The following is a 14880-nucleotide window of genomic DNA, read 5'->3' as shown; positions in this document are numbered from 1 at the left end:
CATTGTCATGTCCAGCTGTCATGTCCATCAGGCACCTGCTGAGAGCTGCTCCCCCATTACAAGGGTAACATCCGCAAGACACTCTTCTGGTGCTGCCCACGGCACGTATGGGTCTGCCATTCATGCCTGGCTATTTTGAACCCATCATACCCATGTGATCTCTGAGAAGCCACACATGACTTGCCTGTCTCCTCCTGCCACATGCAAAGTGGAGACTGGGAAGCCCCACATCTGTCCCAGACCAACAAGGTGTCTGTGCAGCATTTCTGGGGCAGTGTCCTGGTTTCAGGCAGCCTCTGGGGTTTGCATGGTGCTGCCAGGCTCAGGCAACCCTGCATGCATGTGTGGGAAACCAGGAAAAAAGTGTCAATCCAGGAGAACATGTACATAAGGACAATAAGAAAATGCCCAAGGGGAGTCGCCAGAATGACTGGGTGAAGCAGAAGACCCATCTGATGAGCTGGTGAATTAGAAAACATTTTAAGGAAAGCCTCATGTGGAGGTGAAGGGAGTCAGGGACCATGCAGCTAGTTCTGAGGCCATGGTAGGCTATAAGCAAGTATGTTGTGCATCTCTCCTATTCCTCAGATCAATGCTGTTCCATGGAAATTCCAAAAATCTCCAGTGGCTGACTGACTGAGGAGGGAGAAGACCAGTGTGTGCCCTGCCTCCAAAACTAAGTCCTGCCCCAGTCCTGCATCATTTTTACAGCTGTGCCATCCTTGTCCCAGACCTCCACTGTGATATGACCAAAACTGACCTGGTGTCCACTGTGACATGGCCACCATGTCACTATTTTTCAGTGTCAGGAGTTGATGTAGGGCCCAGCCTGCAGCTTCCCAGGGAAGCAGGACTGTGGTCCTTGATGCTGGCTCAAATGCATGGGGAAGGACAAATCCCACAACCCAGGCCCATGGGGAGATGTTGATGTTCAGCACCAGTGATACCTCCCACCTGTACAGGGGCATCTCTTGCTTGGGGGCTGCCATCACCTCACAGTTCCTCACCACCCATTTTGGTGTCCTTCTTGCTGGCATTCTTTTAGGCTGCAGGGGCAAGACAGATGCACAAGAGGCACACACAGTCATTGGGAGCACATTTCAACTGTAATTTACCTTCATGTGAACCACAGTATCTGGAACTGGATGTCATGCCAGGGCAGCTATGGAAGACAACAGCCCAGACCAATACAGAGGCTTGAAGCAGACTCAAGGCTTCATTCTTATGCTTTTGTCAGCAGACTTTCATCATCATTCTAAGTGGTTCTGAAATAACCTTCTAAATACACTTAATGGTCTGAATGTAAAGTACTTTCAACAGTTTATTCTTTTTCATAATATGAAATATTTTCTTTCTCCAGCTGTTGCTAACAGAATGTGAGATTGATGATACAAACTTCTTAGGTTTTTTACATTGCATATCAATGTTTAATATTGTCAAAAATATGCTCTGTAATACAATCATACAGAAAATATTTCTTCTTACTAAGGTGAACTTACGCAAAATTTCTGCCTAATTCTTGCACAGCTTTTCTTCAACCATCCTGAATTTCTCATAACAGAGATTTTTGGAATTGAACTTAATTATGTGGCATTGATCACTTTGCTGCTAATCTCAAGAGACAGTCAGCTGCTGCTCCCAACTATAAATGCTTCGTAGCAGAACTTGGATGATGATCTGTACCTGATGTCAGCTGCCATGTTTGCTATAACCAGTTAATCTGGATTATCCAGAGAGGTTGCCCTTGATAGATATGCAGTAGGACAGTAAGTGAAAGTATGATGACAACGCACCAAAAAAGTGCATCTATCCTAACAATGGCTGGTGCCTCTTCTGTTTCTTTTCAAAGTGTTTTCCAGTTTGTGTGGAATAAAAATGGATAATGTGAGGTGAGTGACAGAGAATGAGAAAGTGGGAAGGAACATCATAAAGCTCACCAGAACCCAGCAGAGAGATATAACATATAAAGGTAGCATTAGGTTAGAATTTAAAGACAAAAATGATTGCATAGAAGGAATTGAGCTGTAATCTTTATTTGTAATTCTAGGCCAGGAAAGTGGGAAGTTTATGACAATATGTTGCTGAAATACACCAGAAGCTTGGGAGACTTTTGAGAAGAAAACTTCTGATTCATAAAAGGCTATTCAAAAAGGTTCAGTTTTTGCTAATAGCTACCAAGCTGTCTACAATATAGAGGAAAATAGAAACCTAGGAAACTTCTAATACTTTGCAAAATTATAATAACAATCTTCATATTGATATGAATGGCTAAAAAAATGGCATACCTGCAAATTCTCAAGACAATCAGATCTGAAATAGAGGCAGTGATTAAATCCTGGCAACTCACAGATGTGGGACAAGATAGTGAGGTTAACCGACTGGTACCAATGAGACACTTCCCAAACCAGCACACTCCTAAGCAGAAACCTGGAAGCGTGGGGAGGGGTTATTGCAGCAGCCCTGGACTGGCTGCGCAGATAAGGATGCCTTCATGCCTGGGTGCTTGGAAGACTGCTTGCACCCATTGGGGTGCTGGTGGGTATGAGACTGTGAGCATGACAATGAAATCAGTTGTTCCCTAAATTAATCTTTCCTTCCTGCAAGGTTATGTACTGACCTACTGCAACATTATTTTTCATGGGGCAATTGGGCAGTCAGTATGTTTTCAAGAGATTCTGAAGAAAGACTCAATAAGACTGCAACAAGATGTAGTTCTATACATGTATTTACATATGTTATGTAGATTTTAATAAGTATTTCAGCATTTATTCATATAGTTATAGCTTGTGAGATGAAATGATCCATCTGTCAAACTAAAGGGCCATTTCTATTGCTAAAGTGAAAAAGAAACCCAGAATTTCTAGAACTGGGTTGACATCATCCTGACAGCAGTTCTAAAATAATCCAGACAAGTGGTAACTGCTCCAGCACAGAACTGAATTTCACATGATGTCTTTCAGTACCACACTGTAGAGAACTAAATTTAGATCTCTAAAGGTAGCAAAGCAATTAAAATGCATAAACATATTTGTGTAGAGTCATTCTAAATGCCCTAAAATACCTGCAATACTGCTTAGGACCTACCATATGTGACAGAGGATCTGTGGGACATCTGTGAAGCAGCATCTTGGGATGGCAGGATACCTTAGGATATCTAAAATGCTGCTAGACAGCTACCTTTAAGCACCTGAATTATTCTGTACAGAGACCATTCAGCTATGAACAGGTAAACAACTGGTGTCATTTGGGAGTCTGTGGAGTTTTTTGAGACATCCCCACAGAGCAGACCACTACAGCACAGCACCTGTGTTCAGACCCTGCTGTTCTTGGGTGGGACTCCTCGCGATACCTGACGTGATACTGCAGAGTCTATTTTCAGATACCTGAGTCCTTCTCTGTATATCTAGATGTGTACTAGGTTTCTGTAGACAGAATGAATACAGTTCTGGGAAACACAACTGGAATTTTTGGATGGGTTGTTTTTTGTGGTTTTTTTGGGGTTGGGTTGGGTTAGTTTGGGTATTTTTTGGCAATTTGACATGTCCTTGCATATCCTGATACCTGGCTGGCACAAAAGGGCAAGTCTTTTTCTAGGTCTTATGTTATTTCTGCCAGTTTCTTGTATGTTTGTAGGACAGCTATAGTAGTCACAGGCAAGTACATAAAGCACTTGAATGCTCCCCAGTGCTTAGACACCTACATTTACTATCCTGCACCCTCAGACTGAACTCTGCTTGAGCAGTATAAAACCAACATTGATCCAAGAAGAGTAGCAGACACCATCGTCTCCTAACCTTCTGGGGGATGTAGTGGCCATGTCACAGTGGGCAGCAGGGCAGTGGTGGCTATGTCACAGTGTGTCATGGCTGGCATAAGGACCATGAGGTGGTGGCTACCTCCAAGTGAGAGGTGCTCTCATACAGACAGGAGCGACAGGACCTGTGTTTTTTTGTTCATCCTAGTGTATTTGAAAAGGCATTAAGAGCCACAGACACTTTTCCCAAGGAAACTGTGGACTAGGCCTCACATCAGGTCCTACCTGGTTTTTTAGCCTGGTTCCAGCCATGTGGGTTGGAACCCTCCAGTGGGGGAGCATGCTGTGCCAGAACACCGGAGCTGGGGAATGGGAAGGTGTCATACTCACGTTGTGAGGTCCAGCCCAAGATGGAAATCGCCCCATGTCAGCACTCCCTGCTGCACCACATGGGGTGCTACAGTGGCAATGGCTATTCAGGGGGGTGATTGGTGTCTACCCAGTCCTGCACCCACATTTTTCTGCCTAAGAGGTAAAGGAGGCTGCCTTGGCATGCTATGTTTTAATGCATACCAATGCTACTCACTAGTGGCTAATCAGTAAGACTGAATACAGAAGAGCTCAGGTAGATGTACACAAAGCACAAGAAACATTTCTTGTGATGCTGTGGACTGACATCCACCCTTCCATCAGTTCAATGTTTTCATGCCTTCATTCTACAAAGGAGCCAAATAAAAAAAAAAAAAAAAAATATTATCAGTACTGTGACAAAATCAGAAACACTGTCTCTGTTTCATCTGCACTCCCTACCAGATGCATAGACTGTGGGAGCAGTATGCCTCTTGACATATGGGATAACCATGGCTAACACCACCTCCTCTTTTTTCCCCCATCACTCCTTCCCTGCTCAGCTCCAAAGGGAAAAATCAGAATTTTCTCTGTGTGCGTGTGTGTGTGTGTGTGGTAAGATTTTGTGATTCTGAGCCTACCAGGCCCTTGACGTTAGACAGTGTTTGGTAGTGCTCTCCAAGAGCTGCTGGTAGCAGTCTTGGGGGGGCAGAAAAAATATTCAGGCAGCTTCAGCCTCATGCTTGTCATGAATAGAGTTAGGGATAGATGCTTGTTCTGTCATGAACAGGTTGCCAAATTTGCAGGTGCTTTGGAGAACCTAAGAGCCAAAATGCAGGTCTTGCTGACACCTCATCTCAATATTTATGAGGCCTTGGTGGAGACTTTTGAGTATTTTGAGGTCCTTCTCAAAGAAGTGCATCTTCAGATGAGTCAGTAGCAGGCATGTGTTACATGTTGGAAAGCAAACAGCTCCAGAACAGGGATAAAGATCAATAAGGCAATACATAGTCTTGTCAAGGCCAAGGTAGAAAACCTACACTTTCTGTCCATAGAAAACTGCCAGGAAAACTGTGTCAAAGCATACAACCACATTAGCAGACTTTGAATTTAGGGTGTGTCTGAAAGATATTGAGATTTAATAGAGCAAGTATATAGGTTTAATGTAAAAACGGCTACTGCATGGGACTTGAGAATGCCTGTAACACAGGAAGATTTTTTGACACACGATGCCAAAGACAATGTAAACCAAAGTATTTTGCTGCACTAGTATTTTCTATTATAAAACTGTTTTGATTTATATTTTGGAGCAATATTTTTCATCAACTACACTGAAAGATGAATATTTTTAAAAGATATAGACCTATTTCTTTATAATGTCTCAAATTACCATACTATCCATAATTCAGGAGATAATGGGGAGACATGACATCAGACACTTCCAGTGCCTACATGCTCTTATTTGAGTCTTGTCAGTTGACCTCAGGGTAACATGAAAAGATGAGGATAATTTATTCCCCAAAGCATGGTATCCTATGGACTGGAACAGGGTGGTAAAAAAGAAACATAAAAAGTAATGTTTTTGCACTTCACTTTGATAAACTCCTATTTAAATGTAGAAGAGAGAGATTTTGAAAAGCAGCCTCCGTCAAGTTTAGGACACCACATGCCACACTAAAAAATTGCTTGGTTGCTCTGTGGAATCTGTAGGTAATGAGGGGAAGGACATTACATCAAATGAATAAGGACATAATTGCAAAGAAAATAATTTGTGGGTACTTTATTGAATTATGATATACATACAGAGTGTGAAATCGGACTTCCCTAAACCTCCTGTACTTGCATCTGTAACTTTAACATTCTTCCAGTATATTTGTTGAAAAATATTGCTGCAAAATATTAATCCAAACAGATTTATGATAGAAAATACTTGTTTAGAAAAATATTTGTTGGTGGATTTGCAAAACAAATATATTCCACAAAAGAAGACTTCTCCAAAATGAAAAAGATACCTCAGGGGTGGGGGGTGGGGGTGGTGGAATAATCCAGCGTACATTCTAAGAAAGCATTTACATTTAGTTTTTTCATTATGTTTTACATTGTCTTTTGACATATTAATAATGGCACATAATCTGGCAGGCTACAAGGTGAGAGATTATATTATAAACAAATGAAAAAAATACACTGTCCAAAATATTGTAGAAATTAATAATTCTGGTCACATGTAGGATAGGCAAAGGGAAATTCTGACATTGGCTCCTTGCTCAACAGGATGGAGAGGTGCCTGTCAGCAAATATTTATGGACAGAGGAGGAAGATGTTCAGCAGCCCAAATCTTTGTTTTCTTGTCTCCCAGTGAAGAAAACAGAAATGCACGAAAGCCTAGTATTTGGACATTTTCACTTTCAGCTGGTAGAGACAAATTACACTAAGAAAGCAGTAATTCATGTTCATATTTGTTCTGTTTTCCAGAAAGCTTTTTTTCAAAACAGATATTCTTACATGACCATTAATGTCAAACAAGCCCATTTATTCAGAAGCTGGGTTTTTTTCTTGAATTTAGAACGTTTGTATTTTTCATAGCACAAAAAACACATGATAGGACTATTCTTACTTTCTATTTTGTTCAGTGGCATAAATGAAATTAAAAGAGACGTGCCTACTTACTATGCATCCCTCATAACTTGGAAAGCAAATTTGTAAGTGATCTTGATTTCTGTAGTTTCAGATAATAAAATGTTCACATTCTCAATGCTAAGTAGACCCCATGTAACAACGGAGGGGAAAAAATAATTATGCGGGAATTTATAATTTGGATCAACTAACTTGTTAGAATCTTTGTGGTGCAGCTCTTGTGTCACTGTAAAGGACTCTCTAGGACAGTGCTGATTGTACACTTCTAAGTAAACCCATATATATTTAAAAAAAGCTTTTTAGTCTTTAAAAATAACATTATGTTGGAGCTTTGTCTTAGTGGAGAAGTGGGGGTTAATTAAAAGGAGCAACATATTGTTCAATAACATTGCCACATAAAGAAAAATTTATAGCAGCAATGTTTATAGACAACATGCACATGCAACTGACTTTTTAAATAGTTACAGCAAATAAAATATGCAACTTACAACCTTTTACCTTTAAAAAAACAATGGTATAGTACAAACATAATGAGCAAAAAGTCTGTAACTGTGATAACAGCTATGGAGTGACTGAATTATTTCATACATATGAATCACTTGATCTTGCAAATTGTGGCTGAAGATGTAAACAGCTTTACAGAACCATCTCATATCTACTAGAAGTTTTCCTGTGAGTCAACGCCCTCCTTAGGAAGGGACCACAGCTAAGTAGTAGGAGTATAATAGGGTGACCCATTCAGCTCAAGGAAAAGTCAAAATTTATTATCAACCCTATTTGCCTTAATCTCAATAATATTACATGAGCAAAAGCAGAAATGAAAGAGTTTTTTTGTCATAGAATATGGTGAAGGGAGATGAAATATATCTTTTGATGAAGAAGAAAAGTACTCAAGCTGGTTGGGGAATCAAGACCATTTAACTCAAAGGTATTTAAAAAGAGGCAAAATAAATCCTTGTTTAGCAAGACTGCAACATGAGAACAAGCTTTCTCTCAGCTACATTGAGTCAAATATGGTTATTATATGCAATACTGTACAAATTAGCACACTGCAGCTACAAGCTCAACATGGTTTGCTTCTCCTGTCAATCCTAAAACACATCCATTGCATCACATAGCTTTTCCATCTTTGGAAGGGATGTTCACCTCAGGCGATGGCAAAATGATAGAAAAGACATAAGGATTTTTATCTTCATTGAAATTAATTAATATAGGCTCTACTAAATATTTACATTATTACTACTGGTGAATGATTGTAGTGTTAATATGTGTTTGAATAATTTGTTTTCTCTACAAGGGAGTTGTCATTACTATTTATGAAACAATGTCTTTTGAATGTGCACTTCCAATGCACTAAGTGGATGCTGTAAGTCACTGAACAGCATCATTTTGAGGGCATTTTTTCAAAATGGGTTCTAAAAGATAAGTTTTGAAATTGGTTTTTACAGTTATTTTTTACTATCCAGCTTTTTTTTCTCTCCCGACTCTCCACTTACAAATTCCTTTGGTTGGATAAAGGAAGGTTTATTTGGTAACAGTCTTCAGATTGATTATAGAGCTTGTTTTATACAAGATGACTCATTTCACCATAAAGCTTTTAATTAACATCTCTGGGGTTTTTGGGGGAAAAAAAGTAAATGTGAATTTGCCTTAAAGTTTGTGTACATTTTGTTTAATCAGGATCTTTCAGCAGAAAAGAGAAATGCAATAAAATTGTTAGTGGGCTATATACACTTTGAGCTATACAGAATAATGATAAATCTTTCACATGAATTATAAAGTTGCTGTAAACTACTTTGCTTTATTTTACTTGTTAAAAGACTGACTTTCATGAGACACTGGGACTGTTTACCTTACAGAAGAGAAGGCTTGGGAAGATCTCATCAACGTGTGCAAATACCTGAAGGGAGAATGGAGCCAGGCTTTTTTCAGTGGTGCCCAGTGATAAGAGAGAATGGGCACAAACTGAAACACAGGAGGTTCTGTCTGAATATAAGGAGAATTGTTTTTACCATGAGGGTGACTAAACTGTGGCATGGGCTGCCCAGGGAGGTTGTGCAGTCTTTGTCCTTGGAGATATTCAAATGCCATCTGGATGTTGTCTTGGGCAACTCTAGGCACCAAGTGGCTCTGCTTGAGCAGGATGGTTGGACTAGATGACCTTCAGAGGTTCCTTCCAACCTCAACCATTCTTTGATTCTGTGAACAAGAAATTCAGAGCAATATGGTCAAATCAGGGTTTGGAAACAGCTGGAACAGAGGTCCCTGTATCTTTGCTACATACATTTTGAGGGTTTAAGTTCAGAAATAGATTTGGGGTTTTTTTTGTTTTTTTTTTTCCCAAAACAAACACCTCACCAGGCATGTGGCTTGCAGCTACTTGAAGGACTGGTCATTATTTCAGACCATTATGTATTCTCACAGGCTTGAGAATATTTGATGTTCTCTGAAGGAGTCTCTGGTTTAACTTGCTCCAGAAGGAATCTAGTTGGCATAAATCAAAATTACTACAATGTGAAACAAGATAAGGCACATTAAGAGAAAATGATCAAGGAATTTAATTAAAAATTTTCATACTGCTGTTAATATAAAATTTTAAAAATTAGTAATATAGACTAAACCAGTGAGCATCTCCTTACAAAGAATTCAACATCAAAAGCGTAGTGGAAAGGACTTGATTTTGTATTGCCTTCCATGTATAGGATTTGCCTTTATTAAAAAGGATCTTTGAGACCAAAAATAGATGAAGAATTTCTTGTCTAATCCATTATTCTTTATCCCTGTGTACCATTGCTCCAGAATAAGAACAAAATCAAAACAAAACAATTTTTTTGTGTGTCATGTGCTTCTTTACAAATTTCAACTCAGGGTTTTTTCCCCCTATTAAGTATGGGTTTTTTTCCTGTTAAGTATCATAGTATTGATACAGTTATACTGGCTTTTTTTTTTAACCTAGCATTGTATCTCCTGTATTGAAATATATATAATACACTGGGGTGAGTTATATTAAAACAAATTTCATTTTTTTTTTTTACCTAAGGCTATTGCTAGTATACATATTTTTTCTTTTTATATGAGATTTAATTATACTCCTATCACACAGGTCTACAAACTGTACTTTGTAATTTAGATCAAGTGTAGGTTTACCAAAGAGATTTCAGTGGTTAAAGACCATATTTGCAAAGCTTTTGTCTCCAGTCACAAAATACATTAGAGGGGGATGCACTAGATGGATGTGCAATCCTATACACTTGTATCTGGTTTTGGCCTTAGACAGGACCTTAGTCTATTCCTCGGTGTCTCTGTTAATGGCATTGCTAGAGAACTAGAAAGTGGCTATGAAAAAATATATTTTTTAAAGTTTGTTTTCTCTTTCTGAGTTTTTGAACTTTTTTACTGTGTTCCATGGTATTAATTTGCTTGTAATCTCACTGGAGTTAGTCAAATGATTAGTTCCATCTTTACACTATGTGTTTAAAGAAAAATGAACTTTCAAATAATTTGATTATGCTGCACGGGCTTAGAGCTATGAGAAAAGTGAGAAGAGTTCATAATCAATTTTAAAAATATTTCAAAATGTCTAATTTTTTTGCTAATGCATATTGGAATGGGTTTCTGTTATTTCAAGGGCACCAGGGAAGTGTGGACAACTGATTAAAAAAACCAAAACTTGTTCCATTCAGGAAAAAAAAAAAAAAAGTTGTCATAAGAAGATATAAGTTGAATTACTTATTAGTGAAATTAGTTCTGTATTTTAAGCTAAAAAAGATTCCTTCTCAGGGAGCTGAGCAGAACATAATTGTATTGGTGCATGAGAATATGCTCCCCATCCAACAGGGTTCCTATTCTACCACCACAAAGGAATTACTCTTTTAAGAGATTCAAAGTCATAGCTTTTCCCACCTGTCTCTCAGCAGCATATATATATATATATATACATATATACATATATATATATACACATATATATATATTTAATACTAGCTAGAGGAATAGCTGCCTCTCAAATCTCACATTGGAATAACCGAAATAACACAGCCACACTCTGAAGCCTGACAAAAGTCAGTAAAAATCTTGAGTGATTTCTAATTAAACCAGACTGGTCTCTGAATCGTACAAAATTCCAAATAATAAGTAAGAACACATTGTCTTGACAACCAGAATGCCCAGAACCAAAAGACTTGAAATCTGAGAAGTCTTTCAGGAAATATGGTTAAAGGTTTATGTTTGGAATAAATCCTTATAAGCAGTGAAGTTTATCATTTTCAGGTTTTGCTACATGCTCTGCGGCGGTTCTATTTTGCCTTTGACATCCAAACAATTCGGTTGCCATATGCATGACTATGTAAAGCATGTCGGTATGCTGATGACACTTATCACCAGCTCAGCTATTATCTGTGTTTGAATGGAACTGAATTTTATTGACTTACAAACAAGTAGCCTAGGAACATCCATTCTTCAGATCAAACACTGTACAAGAGTTATATCTTACTGTAAAATATGCCAATTAAAATATAATACACAATTATGGTACATATAATTTTAACTGCAGTATTTCATTACACAACATTTTCAAAATAGTTTTAATGTTTTGGCTGATTTTTAAATCACTAACCTCAAATCCTTATCATTAGACAAGCTGGGACAACAATTGAAGTGATGAAACAGAAAGATCCAAATTTAGGATAACACCACAGTTTTGACATGATTTCTGATAAACAAATACTTGAGTACCAGAAGTAAAACGTTCTGATATTTGAGTTGTATGTGGAAAATATCAAATCTCTCTTTCCTTCCTCTCCAGCAACCTGCTCTTAGATATAGCATTAATGAAGATGCCTTATTATAGACAGATAACAAAAAGCATGACATTTGCTCTTTCTCAGAGCTTAATGATATATGTGCTCTAAAAAAAATCAGTTATAGAAAAATCCTGTGATGATGATTGCAGACCATCATTCCTCAGATCAGAGTTCCTCACTTTTTCCACAGCTGACATTAGGTTTAACAGATGAGTCTTTTTTTCTTTTTTTTGTTTCTTCCAAAAGTGAAAATGGTATTTAAATAAAACTTCTGTATTATTTTTATAACAAAAGGCACCTTTGAGATTATATGCATACTTAAGAGAGTTATTTATGAGTGAATTTTTCAGAACACTTATATAAATGTGAGTGCCATAAGACTGCTATTTCTGTAGATGTTTCAACAAAACACACAAAATCTTGATTTATAATCCACCCACACAGCAAGCACTTTATGCTTATGTTTTCATATTTATTATTATTATTATTATTATTTACTAAAACAGCTTCTGAGGACTGAGGCCACAAGACCTGAATTCTGATGTAACTCTGTGGTTGTTTACTCTGTGCATTAGGCAAATGAAGCTGTCTAGCTGCTGCTGTATGCAGTTTTATTTTACTTAAATTAAAGGAAGAGATTAGAGTTTGCTTCCACAATCAGGCTGATTTGTAATGGAGTATTAAAGTGTTATATATACATTATTTATGACACTCTGTAGAAAAAAAAAAAAGAAAAGAAAAGAAAAGAAAAGAAAAGAAAAGAAAAGAAAAGAAAAGAAAAGAAAAGAAAAGAAAAGAAAAGAAAAGAAAAGAAAAGAAAAGAAAAGAAAAGAAAAGAAAAGAAAAGAAAAGAAAAGAAAAGAAAAGAAAAAAGAAAAGAAAAGAAAAGAAAACATTCCCTGTAACAAGAAAGCATCTATAGGATCTGCTTTGGGTAGGTCTGATAGGAGAGGGTAAAGGTACATGTGAATTGTCCAGTGATTTACATTGTCTGCCATTGAAACAGAAATAAATCAGTAGCATATTTTTTAAAAATACGTATAATAACAATAATAAAAGTAATCAATTGTCTTTTATGTTTTTATACTGAAAGTATCTTGCAAATGGTATTTTAATAGGTTCTATTCATGTCGTATCTGGTTTCTTCCATAGCTATAGTGGAGCATCAAGTTCAAATACACATTTCTTATTAAGACCATGCTGCAATCCAGAAATGTGTGTTCTATATTGTAAGACTGTAAACAATGCTACACTTCCTCTATTCTAAGTATATAACCAAGACATCACTTACATATGATGAAATATAAAACAATACACCAATAGAGTAAAAAATATTTTTAGCCATAAACCAACACTATAAGTATTATCACGTTTACAAACAAGAGTGTATTAATTACTGAACCCACAAGCCTGTAGTAATATGAATTTTAACCATCAAGACTGATCATAGCTCTATAGCAGTACAAGTTAAATAAAAAACCAGTTCATTACTATAGCAACCTCTGAAATATATGAAATGCAAAGCTATAGGAAAAACTGTTACAGATTCAATGCTGGGAATACAAGTTTCTGAAGTGTTCTGAATATTTCTCCATCTTTCCCCTTTTCACCCATTCTTCATCAACTTCTGTGACAGAAAAAACCCCAAAACTTGAGTGAAACAATCTTCTATTTTGGGGATGGGGTAGGCTGCTTTTGTTTTGGTTTGGGTTTTTTTTAATGTTCCTCTTCTTTTTTCACTTTTAAAGATGGTTGATTGCAGGTTGTGTACGTTCAAAACTTGGAAGATTACAACTGCCTGTTGTTTCCCTGATTCAAAATAATACAGAATAGGATATAAGTTCACAAAAAGCTATGAAAACCAGAGACCAATTAAAAAGAAAGTGCAGGATGAAGAGCAGGTATGAAGTGACATCATCAAAAATCAACGTACTACAAGGATTCCTATCAATCAAGAATCTGCTCCCAAACAATGCTCAACAGTTTCCTTACTAGTTTCTTGGAGAAAGCGTAACCAATTTGTATCTGTGGACAGCACATGTTACATTTTCTCTAGCAACTATAATTCATTAACTCTCTTCCATATGAAGAAAGGTTTGTGCTACACATTTAACTGTGTTCTGTGTCTGGAGCTCAGACAACAGAAATATGCAATTACTACAGGCCATAAAGTTGGCCACTAGAGTCGCTGAATGTATTTATTGATTGCACAAAATATGAAGAAAAGAGTGAAAGAATGAAGGGGAATAAAGCAATTAATTGTCACTAATTCTTAAGAGGTTATACAATGTGTGCTGAACTTAATGGGGGTTGACAGGTCAACTCCAATTGCTCTTCGACTTCCTCGAAATCACGTACTCCTTGGTCATATTGCAGGCAATAAACATGGGAAGCTACAGAGACAGGACTGCTATTCTCAAGTCAAAAGTCACAAAGTGTCACAAAATCTCTCCCCCCACCTTTACCTTTTAATGTAGTGGGCAGAAAAAGGCAAGACCAAGAGATATTATTTGAATCACAGACACTTCTGTGATTCCAGTAATGCCTCTCTATAATTTGGGCAAGGCTTTGCATGTCAGCACTTCATTTCTAATAGTCTTTGTATTTATCTTCTCTTAGAGAATAGTATAATAAACAGTACCCATTACAAAGGCAGCCAACCACTTATGTTAAAACAGTAGTTCAAATATGCCTTCTACAGAAAGTTATTTATATTAATGATCGCTATAAACTATTTTTTTTGGTTGGTTGCTTGGTTGGTTAGTTTTTTCCTCCTGTTTCTCTACTTTCTTTTCTCTTCCAGTGCTACAATGTATAAAGGGGGGAAAAAAAACCCAAAAGAACAAAAAAATTAACAAAATGAAGCTACTGAAAGTATAGTTAAAGGGCTTTCTCCCCATATTTACCACTTAATTAGCCTGGGCACATGCCACTCAGCATGCAAGCAGCCCAAATCATGTGATAGAGTCCTCTACTTTGTGTTAGTAACTTAATTTAGCTACATATAGGTGCATGTTTTGTAGATTTCTGCCCCTTTGTTACTCTGTGAACAAAGAACACTTCATTATCTCACTACACTATGCACCACTTATATCTAATATATCTAGCATATACAGGGTATAACTCAAAATGAAGCTTTAAAATGGCAAAGTAGGAATGCCAGCTAAATGTTGGTTGAATTGTAGTGTTTATCTATTTTTTTGTAATTATCTGTCATGTCACTACAGTATCATAGTTTGCTACTCTTCTATAAAAAAAAAAACAACCAAAAAACAGACAAAAAAACCCCAAACCACCCCAAACCCAAAAAACAAAAAGCTTTTGACAAATGATTTACAAAGG

This window comes from Falco peregrinus, chromosome 4 (assembly GCF_023634155.1).
Source record: "Falco peregrinus isolate bFalPer1 chromosome 4, bFalPer1.pri, whole genome shotgun sequence".
NCBI lineage: Eukaryota > Metazoa > Chordata > Aves > Falconiformes > Falconidae > Falco > Falco peregrinus.
This window is presented reverse-complemented; position numbering follows the sequence as displayed.